General features: G+C 36.9%; 1 long non-coding RNA gene across 1 annotated transcript in view; it reads right to left on the bottom strand.

Annotated features, from left to right (window-relative positions):
* Nucleotides 1–462: 462 nt before the first annotated feature.
* Nucleotides 463–21,316, bottom strand: part of LOC310893814 — a 46,533-nt gene continuing 25,679 nt past the window's right edge. The window contains exon 4 of the long non-coding RNA XR_014579326.1: nt 463–1,106. This is a non-coding gene — a long non-coding RNA (uncharacterized lncRNA). The remainder of the gene's footprint in view (nt 1,107–21,316) is intronic.

Raw genomic sequence — 21,316 nt, 5'->3', positions numbered from 1 at the left:
CTAAAAGGTAGGTAGGAAAATGTAAATTTTCATATATCATTAACTGATATATTAATATATAACATTAATTTCATAAAACATTAGCTTAATATACCTCACGGTTTTCCCTTTTAAAATATTAACAACATTATCAAAAATGCATTTGCATCTCCTCTTTTCTGTTATCATATTCAAGAAACCATTATCCCTGAAGAGAAACATTTTCTAGGTCAGTACTTTGGATGTGACGTTTTCAGCCTCTTAGTAGCTGTAAACAAGTGAACCCTTGTCCAGGAAAGTCCTGGTACCTTGTCCTGAAGTCCAGGAAAATAAGAAGTTGGACACTGACAACTGGTCTCTTCTCCCCATTCTATCCACATGCAACACACACACATATATATAGCTATACACATTCACTAATAATATGATTGGAATTCTCTGTCAAATGATTAAGCCTGTGACAGTTATATGACAAACACAATGTGGTGTTTAATCATAGATTTATTTTTAAAATTATAGTGATCTCAGCAGGCTCATTGGTTTCATACAAAAAAAAAATCAAACCTCATAGCTTGTTGTAGTGCAACATTTGTACAGATATAATATTAATTCACAAAATTAAATGAAAAATGATAAAAGAAAATTTAAAGACAAGTAGAAAGGAAAGTAAGCACTGGAGATGGGATCCCCTACACAGCTGCCTTTCATTTCAAAAAACCCAAAACATGAGGCAAATTTATTAGCCTTCTATGTAACACTGCACAGACCCATAGAATGAGTGAGTTGCTCATTTGGCCTAATGGAAGTCAAGTTTGATTTTTACCTCAGAAACATAATTCCATACTAATACATATAACATTTTGTGTTGTTCTTGACATGTTTCTCTTGATGCATTCCAAGTAAACTGCTCTTACAGTGAACAACATAATGAGATTCAGTGGAAATGTACATAGTATTTAACTATTCTTACCATTAGGAAAGATGTTGTAGTCAGATCTTTAGAATTTACAGTAGAATTTCTAGTTCCTTTGAGCTGTCTCAGACTCCTTCTAGTTCACATCACTGCTTGCATTTCTGTGCAAAGGTATCTTCTTTTCCTAGAAGGCAACTGCAGGTTTTGAAAATCCCTAGATGAAAATGAAGACTTGCATAGTATTCTCAGGAACAAGGTAGGGAACACATTCAGGTTGAAAACATTACCAGGTGGCTGCAAAGTATTGAACAGTGCCATGATGCTATTGCTAATAGTTCATTGTGTTACTCTACTATTCTCCTTACAATACTTCATGCCTTTTTTTTTTTTTTCCAAACAATTTTACCAGTTGTTTTGAATTCTAATCCTCTGCTTCTGTGTATTTTCAACCCTTCTCAACTTGGTGTCACTTGTAAACTGAACAAACAAACATTGTCTCTCTGTTTCCTAGCCCAGGTTAGTAACAGAATACATTTGCAGCAAGGAAGAGTCAAACTAGGCATTAGAAAACAAGGTAGAGAGGGAAGCACTAGAATAAATTGTGGGGAGACAGTATAGGTCTTCTATCACTTGAGGTCTTTAAAGACCAGTTAGAAACACCAGTTAGGAATGAGTACAGCTGGTCACACATTTGGACAATTCAGGTGGCTATATGCATTTTTGTAGTCTGTGTCAATTTTCTCTCATTTTATACCATTCAATGCAAAACACTGAATACACAAACTAGTCTGCAAGCAAGCATGATGTAACACTGCATAGGTTGCTTGCAAAATTAGTAGTGTGAACAAACCATTATAAATTTTATGTTTATTCTTACAGATCAAATCCCCAAGAAGTACTGGAATATTTTGAGGGACACACTCTCCAACATAGGAAAAAAAAAAAAAAAGAAAAAAAAAAAAGAAATCTGCAGTGCTTTTGAGCCAACTCCCATGTTATATCAAATTTCTCTATTACCCTGTTTATTGAAAACATTTTTTTCCCATTAAATCTTTCTTAACTCTCTCTCTCTCTCTGTATTCACACTCTCTCTCCCATGTGCATGTGCTACAAGCACTATGTGCCAGCTACTGGCAATACCAGCGCATGTATGTGACTGAAACTGATGCCAGCTACTGGAGTCAGGCTGTGGGTATAGGTGCTCTGTGGGCTGTGGTGCTGGATACTGGAGCGAGTGTAGGGGTCTCAGCAACAGTCACTGTTGGGACCTGTGTATGTGTGTGAAACCAGTGCCAACTACTGAAGTCAAGCTAGGGTGCTCAGGCTTGTGAGCACCTGTGGTGCCCAGGTGCTGGAGTGAGTGGGGCACTAGCAGCAGCTACTGGAGTGAGTGGGTTCTTCTACCCACAGCCACAGGGTGGGAGTGGTGTGTGCTCCCAAACCAGCTAGCGTGGGGGACCGGCGTGAGTGAGGTGAGCACCGGTGGCTGGAGCAGGGCCATGGGTCACACACAGCCTGTGCACCTGGTGCCAGTTGCTGGGGGGCCGAGTGTCTGTTTCTTCCCTAAACTTGGTGTGCATGCGGTGTGCCTGTGTATTTGCTAGCAAATTTTAAGCTGGACCATCTGGCTGGACCATCTACCTTTATTCAGATAATGAATAATGAATATTGTGTATTCAAAGAAAGCTTGTGCCAGCCTTTCTACATGTTCAGAGGGGCCAGATGCAAAAAATAAATAAATAAATAAAATAAAATAAAATACAATCAAAGCCCAAGTCTATCAATAATAATAATAATAATAATAATAATAATAATAATAATAATAATAGTAAAGACTTTGGTTAGTTGTCAGACACATTTTTTATCCTCAGCTGTCACAGACTCTATGTATGCAGCTAGTCTTTATTTAATAAACTAAGCCTGAGTACATACAAGTATAAGGGAGTCCAAGTTCAAGACTATATAATGCAAAAATACCTGAATGGCTCTAAAATTGCCTTAAGACTGGTTCACTTAACTGCTTGACTACAGATGTTTTTATTAAGATCAAATTTACTTAATGTATTATGATTCTGACACAGAGTCTCTGATATATACAAACAATCAAATAAGTACAAATTATCCTTTTTTATTTCTGTGGACAGATTTTTCTAAACCTTAGGGTGCATTATTTCATTGCAGTTTAACTATGTCATTTCTAACTGCGTAGATAAAAACACAGGCATTATCACAGTGTTCAAATAAAAGGATAACTTCAATGGTGTCTCAATGTTCTTAATATTATTTGACTTTCACAACATAAAATACAATTTTTGCCAAACAGGATTACATTTCTTCTGATGTTCTTTTTGAGTAGTAGCAATTCACTGGTACCACAGAAAATGCATCTCTTAGCTTTCAGTCTGAAAACAGTATTAGTTTCCTTTCAAAATGGGAGGCATCTTTGCACACAAATCTCATTTTCACTAACTTCCTTTTCACCCAACTATTCAGGCTTGAACACAGCTCTGTAACAAGAGTGCTAGCTGTGCAGCTATCCAGCAGATCCTGAAAAACACTTGCTATCTGACACTGTAACCACCCAGTGTCACACCTAGATAAAAGGGGATGGAGAAAACACTCAGGTAGCTGGAGGGTAATGAAGGAAGAATTGCAGCAGGGCTCTTCTGCGGAATCACTGTTTTTCTCTCTTCCACCCCGCTGTCACCACCTTTTTTTTTTTTTTTTTTGTGACAATTAAATTAACAGAGAGGAGGGAGAAAAAAAAAAAAAGCTAGTTGTATTAGCTTAATGGTAAAGCTAGAGCAATCCAAACTTTCAGAAACTTTCCTGTATCTATATATTTATACATATTTATAAACACACATACTTGAAACCTACATGAAACACCTCCTACATTTCCTGTGCCCGGGCAAACACTGAACTTATATGTCATGCAAAAAGAACCAGTTTATTCTCTCTCTCTCTCTCTCTTTTCTAAAGGCAATTGTACATGCTTGTTTGTGTTTTGTCTCAGTTATGATTTTTAATATAATTCTTTCTAATCTTCAAATGCATTTGTTAAGATGTTTCAAAGTTAGGATATCTTCAAAGAAAAAAAAACATGCATGATATTGATGGTATTATTAAAAAAAAAGAATTAAATAGTGCAGTTACTTTTCTCTTATATTCACAAAGTTGAAACCTTTTTTTGTTTACTGTCAGTAATTTCATTGAATTTTTCCCAGTTTCAAGCTTCCAAAAGAGCAGCCCATAAATATTAAGAAGAAATTCCTTAAAACAGCCTTTTCTCAGCCCTCATCTATCTACCCTCCTTTCAGACAACCAGCATGGATGTCACTGGTATGAGTTTACTGTCATCCACAACAGCATGCATGCTGCCGACAGTGAAGCCTGTCCCCACCAGAACTGTACTGTGCTCCGCCCCTTTCTGATTCTTGCATCCCACCTCCTTCACCTGCAGCAGCACCTACGCACTAAGCCTGGCCCTGCAGCACACCCACAGGGTCCAGACAGGAGCCAGAAGTACATGGCACCTTTACTGTAGCCATCAGACAGGGATAACTTCCCAGCAAGTAACAAAGCATTAGAGCTGCTGCTGATCTCACCTAACTCTGTAAGAGAAAAGACAATGAACACATCAGTCAGCGGTCTAGCATTCCCTTCCAAGGGTCATTCATCTGCCCTGTTTTAGATATCTACCTCAGGATGTAAGTATCATAGCCCCAAAATACCTCCTTCCCTTTCCCCCCTTCCCCAGACAACAAAGTGACCCTGGAAGGATGTGTCAGGCATACAAATTTGGGCAGACAATACCAGCGCAAATACCAGCGATTGACCAAAATTTTCCTCTGCACAAAGTGACAGAAGTTGTGTTCTGATCATCTTTATTTCTTAGAAGATAATGGGGGCATTAAACCATTACATAATTTGTCATCAACCCATGCCCCGATATGCATGTCTTTATTAAACAGATCTTAACATTTAATCTAACTCATGTCAGTAACAACTATCCAGCAGTCTACAGATGCATGGGTACTTTTTACAGTGCAAAACTTGTCTATTTGCTTCACGCTGCTAACCTTTACATCATCAATAACTGCTTCATCAGGAAAACTGTTTCTTGGAACTAAAGATACTTCCACTTTGGAAGAGGTGAAAAACTTCAGAAGATACCTTCTCAGTTCCTTTTCATTGACACTGATCAAAATTCCTTGTTGTTTCCTTTTATAAGGAAAGAATAAGATTAAATTATTCTTATTATTTTATAAGATTATCTCATTCTTAAGAAAGAATAAGATCCCTGAATAAGATTAAACCTGCAGAAATAGTTAACCTTTCCTTATGTGTCATGATCTCGTGATTTTTTTGCTATTTATTTAATTTTTTATTGTTTTTTTTTCTTCTTGCATGCATTTAGTCCTCTCAAGAGAAATATGTCCTCTCGTTGTAACATTTGTTATTCCTATTTGTCCTTGATCACTATTAAATGTATCTCTTGTAGCATTTTCTGCAACAAGCCTGTTAGTGTGCTCTTTCCATTAGCAAAGCTACTTCTGATATTCATTTAGATATTTTCCAACCTTCTCCTCAACCCCATGAATGTTTTTGATTACCAAATGAAACCAACATGATTTGTCAAATCCTATGTGTAGAGAATTCCATTCTGCACTTCTTACTGCAATTTATCTTTGAATACGTGTTACTATATCATTTTTATGGCATCATTTAAGATTTAGTATCACTCACTTTTCCACTTTTGACCTCAGTAAGTGATTTCAGCTACTGCATTTGTCTCTTACTTTATCTCCAAACTGCAGGTTTCAGCAAAGTCTATCATATGCTTAACTTTAAGAATTTCAATGAATTTCGCTATGTCTGTCTATCAAATACAAAAATAAAAAATAATTTTCTGTCTCTAACATCTTTTATTCTGCTACAACATTTTAAATTATACTTGGACTGAAACTTGAGAATGCTTTCCAATAAATAAATAAATGAATAACCCATGAACAATAAAGACACAGCACTCTTAAAAATGAAGAAAATGTTTCTTCAAACATTTTTACGTATAAAATCATTATAGTTCTTAAACAATTTCATAAGCAAAAAAGGTTCCATTGTCAAATTGTTACTTTTTAGTAGGGGAATAAACATTTTAACTGAAAACTCTAAGCTGATCTATTCTTGACTTATCTGGAAGGTTCAACAGTTCTAATAATATCAGTTTATATATATAAACCAGTAGCAGATTTTTCAGATCTTTAGAAAAGATTTTTCAGAAGTACTTTAAGATGATAAAGGTATTATTCATGGAGATAATAACATGAGAATCAATCTAGACTTCTATTGCACCGTCATTATCACATAAAGTGCCTACTAATGATTCTACCACATACAAAACATAAAATACTACATAATTTCTAGTGACATTCATTATTGTTTTTATGAAGATAGTCTAGCTACTTGAGCAAACTGGAAATAATTTGTAAAGATATCTTACTTTTATAAAATAAATCAATCTTCTCTATGTAAATATTTTCCATTGATCTTTTCCAGTCCATTTCACCAATGCAAGAAACTGAAGAGTTCATTCAAGATTAACACAGAATTTGGGTTGTACACCTCAATTTTTCTATGTAAAAGGAAAACCTAGTTATACAGACTGATGTCCAAATGCCTTGCCCTGGTATAATCAAGCAGTAACAACCAAAGAAGCATGAATTTTAGTGAGATATGAATTCTGAAGCTTTATTACTAACCAGTCATCATTACCAATATCACAAACAGGTGATCAAGTGCAGGTAAATCTGGTAAGTCAATCAGATCTCAAATTTCATTTTGTCAAGGTAGCAGATTTCAACTTGGCTGCAGTAGGGAAGGGAGGATAAATCAGCTGTGACCTAGCTTAACTGGACTTTCAGCGCTTCATTTAGACAAAACGCATTTTTGCATTTTGATTCTTGAAATGTCCTTCCCCACTTTATTATATTTCCTCTGGCCAAAGCATGAAGTTAAAAGAAATCCACACATACAAATTTGCATACCTGTAACATTATATAAGGTAATATACTGACTGTTTTGCAGACTCAAAATTCATTCAGTGAAGAAATAAGATGCAAAGATGAAAGGTCAACACTGGCTCCCTCACTTTGTCTCAATATTGAGAACAAAGTTTGTGGTCATGAGGGGGATAACCTAATCCCTTCATGTATTAATTTCCCTGTGTGTGTAAGGCACCAAAAAGGAAAGGAGAGGCAAAATTGTGCAGTGTCATTTCTCTAGGATCAAGGCAATCCCTGTACTAACCTTACTATTGAAGTAGTCAACAGATATGTGACTTCAGGTGACTTAACTGCAAGTGGTAGTGGGATAGAAAATGAAAAAAAAAAATCAGATGACATTCCTTGTTTACAGTTTTGGCTGGCAATACTGAAGTGAGTTTTCAGTACTCTAAATTTACTTGCTAGACAAACAGTAATAAGTCATCCTGGGGGAATAAAATATCAGCTCTTAGTTCTGCGCCTTATCATAGACTGGTTTAGTTTTCTAGCCCAATAGCAGAGTATACTGAGTCAAAAGTCAAATCTGTAACACACAGCTCACCCTCTGACTGAAAAAATAATGACTACAGCAAATATTAGGAAGGTTTCAGTAGCTTACATTGAGGGTTGTTATCAAAGTTTAGCAGTTATTTTTCTAACATCATATCAATTTCTAACTTTTTAAAAAAGAGATACCATTAAAATGGCAGTTGTATACTTGATCAAGTTCATTTTGAATCATGACTTACTTAATTTTGATATATATATTTTTTTAACTTTTTGAGATATCATTTCTGATTTTTTTTTTTTCCTTTAGTCCATTCCTCTTGAGATTTGATGTTTTCAAACAGAAATACAGACCTGCAGACAAATTAGGGGCCTAACCTACTCTAAAAACTAATAGATATTGGAAATTTAACTTGGTATTGTTATAGAGGTAAACTATAAATCCATCATCTAATAAGTATGGCACTTCAACTACAACAACAATAAAAAAGTATAACAACCCTGTGTCTTAAAAAAGATACATCTGAGGACATGAAATCAGTTAAAAGCTTTGCATCTGGTGGTATCTCATTGTAGCAATGAAAAAATTAACTCAGAAGTTCTCACATTTAGCTCCACAAAGTAAGTTGCTCAAGTCAATATAAAAGCTGCACTATTATGCCAAAGACAATTCTCTTTCCTGTCTACTTAAGTGTTAGGAGTAACAGCTCCTAAAAAAGTATTGCAATTCTTTTCTGACTTCAATAGTGATATAATCACTTCCTGAAATCAGATATATAATTTAGACACTTGACTAAACTTTCGTTGGGAAGTTGATTTCATCTGAATTAAGAATGAAAGAACAAAAGAATTAAAGAAAGAAAGAGAGAGAGAAAGAAAGGTTTGTTTCATAAACATCGCTGATGCCTAGAAACTTACAATAACACAAGAAAAAGATATTCTCATATAAACATGTGGCTCAGTGAGCTGGCATTTAAGAGTCTCAGTTACAATAAATTATCATGACTCCACTGGTTTCAGCTCACCTATTTTTGTGCTAAATAAAAATGTATCAGCAAATATTATGACATGATAAAATTTACAGAGTCAGTAAAACAGCACTAAGAAGTATATACATACAGAGATGGATTAAAAAATGTCACAGAAAAAAAAAGAAAAAAAAAAAACAAAACACAGATTTAAGAGTATGTTGCGCTTGAAGTGAAAAATACTTTAAAGCTGTAGAAACTACTGCTACTAGTTATCATAAAGTTCTATATAAGTATTACAGAATGTGGCTTAATAGAGTGCTTTTCATTCTTATGATATTTCAGAAACATAAGCTTAAGATGTAGATATCTACCTCTGATCCTACACACTTCATCACTATCAATATCAACACATAAGAACAAAGAGCTATGTTACAGCAAAAGCCTAAATAGACTGGATCATCTGTAATCCAGAAATATCCATTTCTTTTCATGGACTACAAGCTGAACTAGGATAAGACACTCAGAAGCAGATCTTTAAAGTGAATGACATGAATCTCACCCTTATCTTGCTTTATTGTTGAAACACAGTTACTGAGAGTGATGCTCAAGACCCACTCCCATAGATTGGTCCCTCTGTAAGCCACAACAGGAGAGGATCTGTCACTCAGTGTGGTTAGGCTGCTTCAGCTGATGGTGCTTTTTAAAGCACTTGTCCACCTGAACAGACCTTACATTTTTCAGTCCTAAATTTGCTTCAAATCCTTGGGGCAGGAATGGTCCTTTCAGTGTTGGAGGCCAGTACCACTCAGAAGCATATACTAACTAGTAGTGAAAATGTCTTAAAAGAGCTCCTGTTCCTCTCAAAATGTGTCTTGTTTTTAAGAGGGTAATTAACAATGAGTGTTCGATTGTGCCACACAGACTGGCTTTCAAAAGAAATGGCTGAGAGCATGCTGCCTTACGATGCAGCTGCTGGACAATTACAATATTTAACTAACAAATGAGTGAAACTGGTTCAGATTTTCTTTGAACTTCCCTCAGAGGAGAGAAATGAATTACGGTTTTATATTCTTTGTTACCATTACAGCCCCTGAGCCTTGCACACAGAGATGGGCCTGACGGAGTTACAGTCCTGATGGATATGCCCTTCAAAGTCAGGAAGCTTATATACTATAAGAAACTTAGAGGCAGCTGATTTTAGGTCACTGCAGAATGACAGCCAAGCTTCAGTTCTGAGGATCTGAATGTGATACTTTCATGATTAAAGTGGGATTTTGATCCCAAATACCAGCTTCAATAATTTGTTGGATCACTACAGACAAAGCAGTCTCAACAGAGGAAATTTCAGTCGATTTCCTTTATAAGCTTTGAATTATTGATCTGGGTATTGAGGGAAAAAAAAAAAAAAGACAACAAATAATTAGACAAATATGTAGGAAACATGATCTTTACTTTCCCCTTTCCCACGCTCAACTTTGTTTCAATACATCTCCTCTCTCTTTCCTGGTCTCAGCGTCCCTTGTTTTTGCCGAGGGCTACACCCAGCCGCTTCCAAGCCCTTCAGTTAGTCATCTGGCACTGCAGGCTGCTGAGGTTAGTAAATCTCTTTTTTTATTATTATTTTTTTTCCTGCTATTTCCTGTTTCTTACTTGTTTTCGTTTGCTGCTTTGTGTTTTTCATTTGTTTCCTCTGCACCGTGGGCCCATGTGCTCCTCAATGGGCCACGGTCCTTCAGTGGCATCCTTACCCCAGTGTGGGTTCCTCTACGGTCCACTATCCCTTATGGGGCTTCCCTGCCTCAGTGTGGTCTCCTCCTCTGGTCGCAATCCCTTTGGGCTGTCCCCACGCTGGCACGGACTCCTCTTAGTCCACAGTGCCACAGGGTCATTCCCACCCATATGTCTCCTCCTCCATGTGCCCAGGTCCCTCAGAATTACTTCCTCTGTCATGGAGCCTCTCCTTGCAGAAGTGTCCCTTTATATGTCTTCTCCATTCCTCCTCCTTTCCTCATACACTTCTTGCACCTCAGGTGTCTTTTCGTCACATTTTACGCCTCTCACAGCTGCTGCCCTTCCTTAAACGTAACGTACTTGCGTAGCAGCACTGCGAGCTGCCCTGTCTGCTGTGGTGCTGGGGCCCTGTGGGCTGTTCCCATTGCCTGCCACGCTGGCTGTGACAGGCCTATCCAGGGCAGCTCATAGCCTCCCCTCACAGACCCCAGTCATGCAAATGCTGCCAGGTGCTCCTGATACATGGTCCCGGAGTACCTCACAGACAAGCAAATAGATTTTGTTTTCTTTTATTTGTTTCTTTTTGTTTTTTGTTTTCTTTTTGGTTTTGTGTGTTTTGTTTGTTTGTCTGAGGGAAAAGGAGGGTAGATGTTTGATATTTTTATTGAGGTAATGATATATTCTTAGGGTTTTTGTCTGTTTGTTTGCTCATCTGTTTTTTAAATTTGGTTCGTTTCCTTTTCTGCAAGGAAAATAGTCTTCCCAGCTTAGACTGTGCTGCACTGTGAATTAGACCAATCTAATTTTCCAGAAATTTCTGTAGAGTAGTATTGTTATCATTGAAGTTAGGATACCTGCAATTTTGACTTACAGATTGAATTAACTGTACCTTAAAAACAGTTGCCCGGTGTAAACTTTTAGGCTCATGCCTGAAATAAGTTTGGCAGGCTTTTGTGAATGCTCTGCAGCATACACTAAAACTTTATTCTCCAACGACTGTATCTTCTGATAATTCTTTTGAAAGAGAATTAGTGCATAGCAAACAAGGGAGACTGAGCTTTACATGACTGACTGAAAGAACTTGGCTTGTTCAGCCTAGCAAAACCTAAGATAAGAGGGTAGATGATTGTTCCCTATAAATACGTCTGGGAATAAACACAAGGGAGAGGGAAGGGGTATTAAAGCTAAAAGACAATATCAGCACTAGAACAAAGCTATGTAATTTGGTCTGAAAATTGCACTGTAAATTAGAAGATTTCTAACCGTCAGAAAATGAAGCTGTGAGGCAGTGCCTAAAAGGAATAGGAAAAACTGCAGACATGGACAGTGCTAATAAAAGGAGAGGTGAGTATATGAACAAGATTATACTATGAATTACCTATTGTAGCAGATAATTGGACTTTATGGTGAAGGAAAACCCTTACCTCACCATGTCTTTTGTTTTTAATGTCTTAAGGCTGGAAAAGATTGTTGAGAGAAAACTGACCTGTAATAATCAAGTCTTTTTGCCACTTGTTTCCCATGTAAATACACTTATTCTCCAGATGACTGTACAATGCTCTCCAAAATGGAACAGCTGCAACAAAAGAGAATGAATCTTCCGCTTGGTTGGTGGCAGTGCAGTTCATTTGGGACATGGAAGACATCAGCCATTACTATATGGCACCCAATGTTAGTTTTCACATCTCCTTCTACATAGTGTGAGAGGCAGAAATTTATTCCAGAGTTGTTCTTAGTCTAGCTGTACATGTTTTAACTCTTGAATTAATCCCTTTGATGTTGAAAAATGTTCTGATTTCTTGTAAGCACACAAATTTAATTACTTATGCCAATGTAAGGCACATTATTAATTCTTTGGCACTTCCTTTGTAATAATGCACAAACATCATGGACAGTGGCAGATCTAGCAATGCAATATGATGTGCAGTTAGTCTTAAAACTGAGCCAGTTATGTACCCTTCATATATTAGATTACAGCATAAGTATCAATTCAGTTTCAGAGAGCTTCTGTAAGAAAACAATTTTTTTTTTTGTGAGCTTCTTAAAATGGAATTTCACATACTGATTGTGATTTTTCTAAGAACACATTTCACTTGTTCAAGATTTCAATTTTCAGGTTTACTTTTGAAAAAACAAACCAAACCAAACAACCAACTAAATAAGGGATTATAGGCAAAATAAAAGAATTCCAATAGTAAATCAAAAACCTACTCTCTTATCCATGACATCACTTTCTCTCCCTCCCTAAATTCTGAAAAACTGCACATTTGATGGGACTTTGTATATAACAGCAACTCTGTAATATAAATTCCCAGCTATATCTAAGTTCTACCTTCAGTGGTTCTAAAATCTATATGAATGAGGAGTAGATAATGAGAAGACCACAGGAAAAAATGGCATTAAGTCAAGGTAGCTACATATCCTTTCTGCAGCACTAAGGAGAATCTGTCAAAAGAGCTGCATATAGCGTTGTCTGTTCAATTGTGTAATTCCCTCCTTACCAGAAATATGTGATTTTTGCTAACAGGTGAGAGGTCACTGCCAATTGAACATCAACTCTTCTTGTTACCGAGTCACTGTCCTCTGAGTGCCTACTGAGTTTCTTTAGTCCACAGGAAATTTTATGTCTACATTTGCAGTGGCATTTCCCACAATAAAATGTTCATATTTGCATGGTTTAAAAAGAAATCACAAGCCACTACTGCTGTTTCAGCTATCTATATGGCATAGGCAAAGGTAAGCACAAGTAAATTGTTCAACGTGACTATTTTCAACAGCATATAATTTCCCCCTTCAAAATGATAGGTTATCATATTTATTAATCTATGACTGCACCACTGAATAGTACTAAAGTAAAAATTAAAGATCTAGCCAGAAAGTAAGAGGGGCTGTAAAAATATTAAAACTAGGCACAACTTCTTCAATTGTTTGACATGATTTTTTTCAGACGTGTTCAAAACAATGCAAATACATGTAGTCATGTCTTCAACTTCCTTCTCTTTACCAGGAAGTCAAGCTACTCTATAACTCTGTGATCCAAGTTATTTTATAAGTCATAGTTTATAATATAATGAATACAGCAAATTTCTGAAAAAAAAAAAAACTTCTAAATTTTAGTGGTTTAGAGAGACAAGTACGAAAATTACAAATTAATGCATTATTTTTCTATAGGTCTGGTTTTTTTTCTGAGATGCCAAGAGAAAATATATACTATAAAGCCTTTTTATGTTTATCCATTTCTCCATTTTTATTTTTTCTTCTTATTTTATCCACTCTTGCATTAACTGTGGAGCTAAATTATTACTAGATTTTCTATATTTTCAAACTTTTTTTTTATGTTCTAAAACCCTTTTGACATATTTTCATTATGTGACTACAAGATTTGCTTCAAAAAAAATGAAGAAAAAGATAATCCAATGTATTCTTGTTTGTTGCTCTCATTTGGTCTATGCAAGAAAATATGTCAAAAACAAATTGTGGTCATATAATTAAATGTTCAGAAGTCATAAAATACCAAAATTAAATTACCATGGTCAGTTTTAACATTGGTCCTTCATTCATTATGATAATAATCATAATGCAATCATTTCTTTCTAGGAAGATAATACATGATTTGATCTTCCTTCCTCTTGATGGGATTTTCCTTTTTTTTTTCCCCTTTCTTTCTTTCTTTCTTTTTTTTCTTTTAAGAAAACCCATCATCATATCAATGATTATCTTACGATTAACTTGCTAGAACATATATCAACTACAAAATCATTCCTTTGATTTTTCTCCTTGTTGATTCTTTTTTTTATATTTATACTATACAATATAAAATTTACACCTCCTGGCTAAAATGGAAAACAACAACAGCAACAAAAACACACTGACTGTACTTTAGAAAACTAACAATTTTTGCTGCACCACTTCTTTTCTCACAACAGTTCTTTCAATAACACCACGATTCTCATGGCAAGAGATTTGTAGGATATACTAGGTAATCAAAGAATCTACTTTGAGACAGAATCTAGGCTTATTTTCTTCCAAGCTAGAGTAGTTGTACAAGCAATAGAAAAACCTTCTTTAAAAGGAACTAGTCCTTATTGTTTCAGATAAAATTAATTTTGTATCTAAAAAGTACTATTCATTTCCATCAGAAAGTATGAATTCATCAATGGCTCACGACATTAAAATTTGCATTGTGAAAAGGAATTAATAAAGTCTGTCTCCACTCTAGAACATAAAGTGCAGACACAAGACAGTTTCTAAAAGTAGGAAAACCATGAAGCTGCTAGAAAAGGAATGCAGTCTGTGTGACTCCTAGACAGCCTGCTTTGAGAGACAGGGGTCTTTCTGTCCACACAAGCTTGTTCTGCATGTCTGCCAGAAGTTATCAGCTCATGTTATTTACTAATGCCAGTATAAAAAAAAAAGCATAGTGCCATTTCAGGACTATCAAATCATACCTAGTGAGATTTCCTGCTGGGATCCGAGGTCTGTTTTATTCTAGCTTCAAACATCTCTTCTCCTGCGTGGGCCCATCTATGACTCAGAAAGAATACTGACATGAGCTTATCCTGATTTAAAGTTCATTTAAATCTATGGGGATTGTTCCACTGACATTAGTGGGCTTTGTATTGGCCCCTTTTAGCACACTGGCAAGATCCTAAGTTAAGTCTTCAGGCACCACTCCAAGATCCTCGAAAGGGCAAATCTAGCAGTCTCACCAAGTGAGTAGTACATACACTGTTCCCCTCTGACCTACAACTGCAATTCTGAAATATGTTTGCACCAAAGGCTCTTCTACCTGCTTATGATAGATACAAGAACAACCAAGATACATGATAAGCAACACCCTCAAAGCTTCTCCCTGTTCCCAAAACAGTCAAGTTACACTTTGCTTCAATATTTAACCAGTGACTGGGGCTCCTGTTATTTCTTCATCTATCTTGAGGTTAACTTGTGTGACAATGACTGACATAGGAACAAAATTACTAGAGCTGTAAAGCATTAACTATCTCATCAACAAAACTGTAATAAAAATACTCACCAACAACATAACCAACAAAGAGTAAATAAAGACCTTCAGAAGGCTGCTATGGCATATAACACATTTTGATATCTTTGTGACCAGACAGAAAAGCTACACTGAGAAAAAAAAAAAAAAAAAGAAAGATGCAGAAAAATTCTAGCAGAACAAAAAGGGAAGGGAAGGGAAGGGAAGGGAAGGGAAGGGAAGGGAAGGGAAGGGAAGGGAAGGGAAGGGAAGGGAAGGGAAGGGAAGGGAAGGGAAGGGAAGGGAAGGGAAGGGAAGGGAAGGGAAGGGAAGGGAAGGGAAGGGAAGGGAAGGGAAGGGAAGGGAAGGGAAGGGAAGGGAAGGGAAGGGAAGGGAAGGGAAAGGAAGGGAAGGGAAGGCAAGGCAAGGCAAGGCAAGGCAAGGCAAGGCAAGGCAAGGCAAGGCAAGGCAAGGCAAGGCAAGGCAAGGCAAGGCAAGGCAAGGGAAGGCAAGGGAAGGCAAGGGAAGGGAAGGAATAATGAAAGCCTTGTCATCAACCAGGCTTATGTACCTAATTACAAAACTCAAATCATTAGACTAATAACTTCCCACAACTTTCTGCAATGCAGGAAGATGCATGAAGCTGTCTCAGCAGACCACTGAGCTACCACTATGTTTACATAGACTCATAGGATCACAGAATATCCTGAGTTGGAAGGGACCCAGAAGGATCTTTGAGTCCAGCTCCCGGCTTCACACTTGACCACCCAAAAATGGAACCGCACCTACTGGTAAATCTACTAGACTTGACAGCTTTCTGCACCATGTACTTTTAGAACTATTAAACCCTAGATTTACAGGGATGCTTGAGGAAACTGTCTTCCAGCACACGGAGAGGGGAGGATAGCTAAGACAAGACAGTTAGCTTTCATAAAATAAAATAAAAATAATAAGTTGAACATCCAAATACTAAAACATGAAATTTAAGACCAAGGTCATTACACTCAAATATAACCTCAAACTCAAAACTCAATTAAATCACAAAGAGCATTGGCCAAAAAACCATGGGTGATAACTAATAAAAAGAATGAGGTGACTGAAAATGTATATTTAAAGTGAGAAAGTATAGCATATCAAAGAAACACTAGATATTTTAATGAGAGAAATCTTAACCTACTTAATAATGATATTTTAGGAAATGCTAAATGTCTCTGAAATAGCTAAAGAAACCAATGATTAGATATTTTCCCTAGTGTAAAGAACTACAAAATGGTTGCTCTGGGCAGTGAATGTGACTGCACATTAGAGAAATTCCAAGTACCGCTGTGCTCTAATTTTTGTATTAAAACCACTAAATAAATCGAGCAAAACTTTTCAGAGAGAATTTGTAGCAAGTTTACTTGATTGTAGTTAGTGTTTGAAAGACAGAAAACACTGAAGAATTAAAAGAATTATTTTTATAGAGTTTTTTGAAATATTCATAAAGCACAATTTAAAATCCTATTCATTTAAACCTCAGTTAGATTTCTTTTTTTTTTTTTTTTTTTTTTAAATCCAGGAATAAATATGTATATTACCGAGCACAAATACAGCTACTAAATATTAAAAGGAATCCATGGAAGTGATTTTCACAGTTAAGATATTGTCTCTTAAACAAACAAAACCCTTTGGAACATATCATGCCAAAAGCTGCTTATGATCTTCTATTTACCCTATACTTGGGTACATTCAGTCTTGGACATCTACTTTTGTGTTTGATGCTCCAGTTATAAGCACCCAACAGGTTTAGCATCAATGGAAGGAAATAATTTGAAATTCAACTTACTGGTTGAATTCAGCCAGAGATTAAAATTTATTTATAATGCTTTAGCAAACTTGTTTAGTTTCTTGTCAATAAATCATCAAGTGCCACTTAGCCTTATCTTAGGCTTTAGAAAGCCTTTAATCACTGATACTTGATATTCATTGCAATTTGATATCCAGTTGTACTTTGCCTACTTCTAACTTAGGTTGTATCGTGTCTAGATTGTTACTTACCCACTCTCTATACTTCTAATTATTGTGAAATGCTTAATATATATATATATATATATATAAAGTTGCTTTCCAACACCTGTAAATATTTATGACCTTGTCTATTTCAGGCTTAGAAATCAGTTCTTCAGCTAGTAAAGCCCAAATGCATAACTGTCAGCAAAGAATAGAATAGATCTAAATAGATTACCAAAACAATAATAGATCGATCTAGCCTCACATTTGAACTACAAAGGTTATTAGAAAAGAAAAATGCAAAATCATAATTTAGATTTTTGTATTTTGTCCATAATAATATATCTGTTGCTACACTTGATATGGAAATAAACTTTTCACTCAAAAATATAACAAATGGATGTAACAGCCAATATTAAAACTTTTAGTTTAATATGCTAAATTTAATGTGTTAAATCAACATATAAAAATCAAAATAGAAGTGATTGCCAACTCAGTGATGCTGCCTCCAAGGTTTCACATTTTTCCACAGTATCATTTCTGACATAACCCTGATGCCTTACAGAACTTTTTACAATAATGTGATTTAAATGCACACTTTTATTGACGTAGATGTACATTCAGCTAGGACAGATGCATACTGATGGATCGTCCCTGTTGCAGTTTAACCCTGGCAGGCAGCTCAGTACCATACAGCCGCTCACTCGCTCTCCACAGGTGGGATGGGGGAGAGAATCAGAAAGGTCAAAGTGCAAGAACTCATGGGTTGAGGCAAAGGCAGTTCACTAGGTAAAGCAAAAGCCATGTGTGCAAGAAAGGCACAAGAAGGAATTCCTTCGCAACCTCCCACTGGCAGGCAGGTGTCAGCCACTTCCCAGAAAGCAGGGCTCAGCACGTGGAACAGTTCCTCGGGAAGACAAACACCATCACTCCAAATGTTCCCCCCCCCCCTCCTTCTTTATCCCAGCTGTTATTGCTGAGCATGACCCCACATGGCATGGGAAATCCCTGTGGCCAGCTGGGCCAGCTGTCCTGGCTGTGTCCCCTCCCAGCTCCTGGTGCACCCCCAGCCTCTGCACTGGCAGGGCAGCATGACAAAGAGAAGTCCTGGGCTCTGCATAAGCACTGGTCAGCACCAACTAAAAACATCAGTGTGTTAGCACCACTATTGTCATCAAAAATCCAAAACACATCATTGTGTGATCCTCTACAAAGAAAATTAACTCTGTTCAAGCCAAAACCATGACAGTCCTACATTAAGGAGGTAGAAAAGAGGGAACACTGATAGATCAAAAAAGTTTATTATATATAACTGCGTCCTCAAAAGCCAACAAAATGATCTACAAATATACTAGCCCTATCTTTTATTTTCTTTTCTGCAAGTAAACCATACAATAGACTAATCTGAGAAACAGCTATTGTGGGATGCTTAATAACATTCAACCATAATTTCTTTGCATAACATGAGACTCAGACTCATGAGTCTATGTATCTGAATGGTAGAATATCTTGCACTTGCAACTGAAAAAGGATTAAAAAAGGGAAGTGAGCATGGGGATTGAGAAATGTAAGAAGAAAGCGATCTTTGCACAGGACTTCCTACTGCATCTGCATTCCTCTATCTGTGATGAAAATACATTAAAGGATGGCAATACTAGCAACAACAACAACAAAACAATACTGAGGGATTAGATCATCTATTATTTGTCCCATTTAAGTGAAAACCATTATGCAGCATGATTGCACAGAACAGTGCTGAGCTGGTACTCTCTGAAATGAGAGTGAATAATTCACTCAAAAGGGGAGTGAAATCTTCCCCAGAGGAAAACTGAATACCTTCCAGTTGTCAAGATTTGCTGTTCTGTCTAAGCAAAGTGAGATGCTTATTGCACACTTTTTTGCAGGTTGCTATACCCATCACTAGCTTTACTCAAAGTGACTAAACCTGTCTTTAACGCAATGCTAGGTTCCTTTGAGTTTGCTTAATCTGAAGGGAGGATGCTTGAGCCATGTAGAGCATGTATATTAGCAGCTTTGAACATCCATGTCATCATCTACAATGTGTGATGGCCATGTTTCTAAACTTGATTTAAATACATCTGTACTCAGCTGGGATTTTTCACCGAAGTACAGAAGCTGTGTTTGGGGAGGTACCTGAAGTGCTTGCATTATTAGCGTAACCTGAGATAAGCTTTAACCTGTGTGTTTTTCAGTTGTAAAGGAAACCCTTTTTGCCACTGTGAAACATTTCAAAGAACATCTCCCACTGAGACGTCTCCAAACGTATTTTGATATTTATTCATGGTCATGCATTAGAGTTGTAACAATTAGGTAAAAGAAATCCCACTTCCTTGCACTAAAGAAAAATGAAAGCATCCTTTTTTAAGATGCAATGAATGCCTCACAAGTCTGACAGTTTTCTGTGATGAGGTGAATGACTTGGTGGAGAAAGACAAAGAGCAGTGAATGTTGCATACAGAAGCAGGAAAAATTGGACTGCCAAATTCAAAGCAGGACATTTTGGACTGCCAAATTCAAAGACTTAATCAGCAGTAAAAAGTCCAACAGCTAACCAGTTACTAGAGGTGTTGAGAGAATAATCTGAAGCTGACAATGCAAAACTGGGGCGTATAAGGGCAGGGCTGTTACTCTTCGGGACCCTGACAGGCTGAAAAAATGGGCTGACAGAAACCCCATGAAGTTCAATGAAGTAAAGCACTATTAAATCCTGCATCTTTAAGTTAAGAACCCCCTGCAACAGCACAGGCTTGGGGCCAGCTTTGCAGCTTTGCAGAAGACACAGGGTCCTAGTGGACAAGCTGAATATAAGCAAGTTTTTGTGGCAAGTTTTTGTGGCAAGGAAGGATAAAGCTGTATTGGGTCAGTGCTGCCGACACTATCATGAGTATAGCCAGCAGGTCCAGAGAAATGATTCTTCTACCCTATTCAGTCCTTTCAAGGCCACACCTGCAGTACAGTGTCCACTTCTAGGCTCTCCAATACATGACAGACATGTAGAGCTTGGAAGAAATCACATAATATATGAGGAGAGACTCGGAGAATTAGAAACATAGAACCACAGAATCATAGAACGGTTCGGGTTGGAAGGGACCTTAAAGACCATCCAGTTCCAACCCCCTGTCATGGGCAGGGACACCTCCCACTAGACCAGGTTGCTCAAAGCCCCATCCAACCTGGCCTTGAACACATCCAGGGATGGGGCATCCAAAACTTCTAAGGGCAACCTGTTACAGTGCCTCTGAGTGAAGAATTTCCTCCCAACATCATTCCTAAACAGAATTAGTTTTGTTTGGTCTGAAGAACAGACAGCTCAGGAGAGACTTTACTGCTGTCTGTAAAGGTTGTGAGTCTCCATCTCTGGTCATATTAATAACTCATCTGGACGTGGCTCTTAGCAACTCGCACTAATTGATCTGCTCTCAGCAGGAGGCTGGACAGGAAGACCTCTGGAAAGGAAGTCTCCTCCAACCTTCTTGACCCTGATTATATGTTAAAAGAGCAAATCAACACTTCCATGAAGAAAACTGTGCACAGCGCAATTTCAAGATTTCCATGAAGTTAAAACAAACAAATTTGCTGCAGCTAAAAAGCCAAGAACAAAGCCAAGAAGATATGCAGAACCCTCACAGGCCAGCAACCATTAGATATATTGTACATTTTTTTGACTGATGCTCAAAGCAATTAACTTTTAATTTGCTAAGAAACAAAATCTAAATTTCCTGGTAAGCAACAGAAAAACACCAAGGTCTGTTGGGATGGCACCAGGAGTGTCATTACTCATTACTGAAAGCAATCGCAACAATAATAAACCGTTATGGATATAATCGTTATTCCTGGTGGAATCTGTGAAATGAGCAGAAAGTAAAAAGATAAAATGATAAAAGGAGAGACAAGAAAGTTAAAGTACTTGTGGTAATTACCACAAGCTACTAAAGAAAGAAACAAACAAACAAAAAAACCTCAGATAATCTTATTCATACGTTCCCTGTAACGATTTACTAATACTTCTAAGAAGTTATATACAATTAAGCATATGTAATACATTTTTTTTGCTTTTAATTTTCCTATATAGTAGTAAGAAGATATAGAAACTTATATAAGCATTTTAATTTGCCCAGAAAATAGTTATACTCCCCTCACCCACATTCATAACACAACTCAAATCTGCCAGCATTTCAGGAGC

This window comes from Anser anser (assembly GCF_964211835.1).
Source record: "Anser anser genome assembly, chromosome: 1".
NCBI lineage: Eukaryota > Metazoa > Chordata > Aves > Anseriformes > Anatidae > Anser > Anser anser.
Note: the sequence above shows the minus strand (reverse complement) of the source record. Positions and strands in the feature narration are given on the sequence as shown.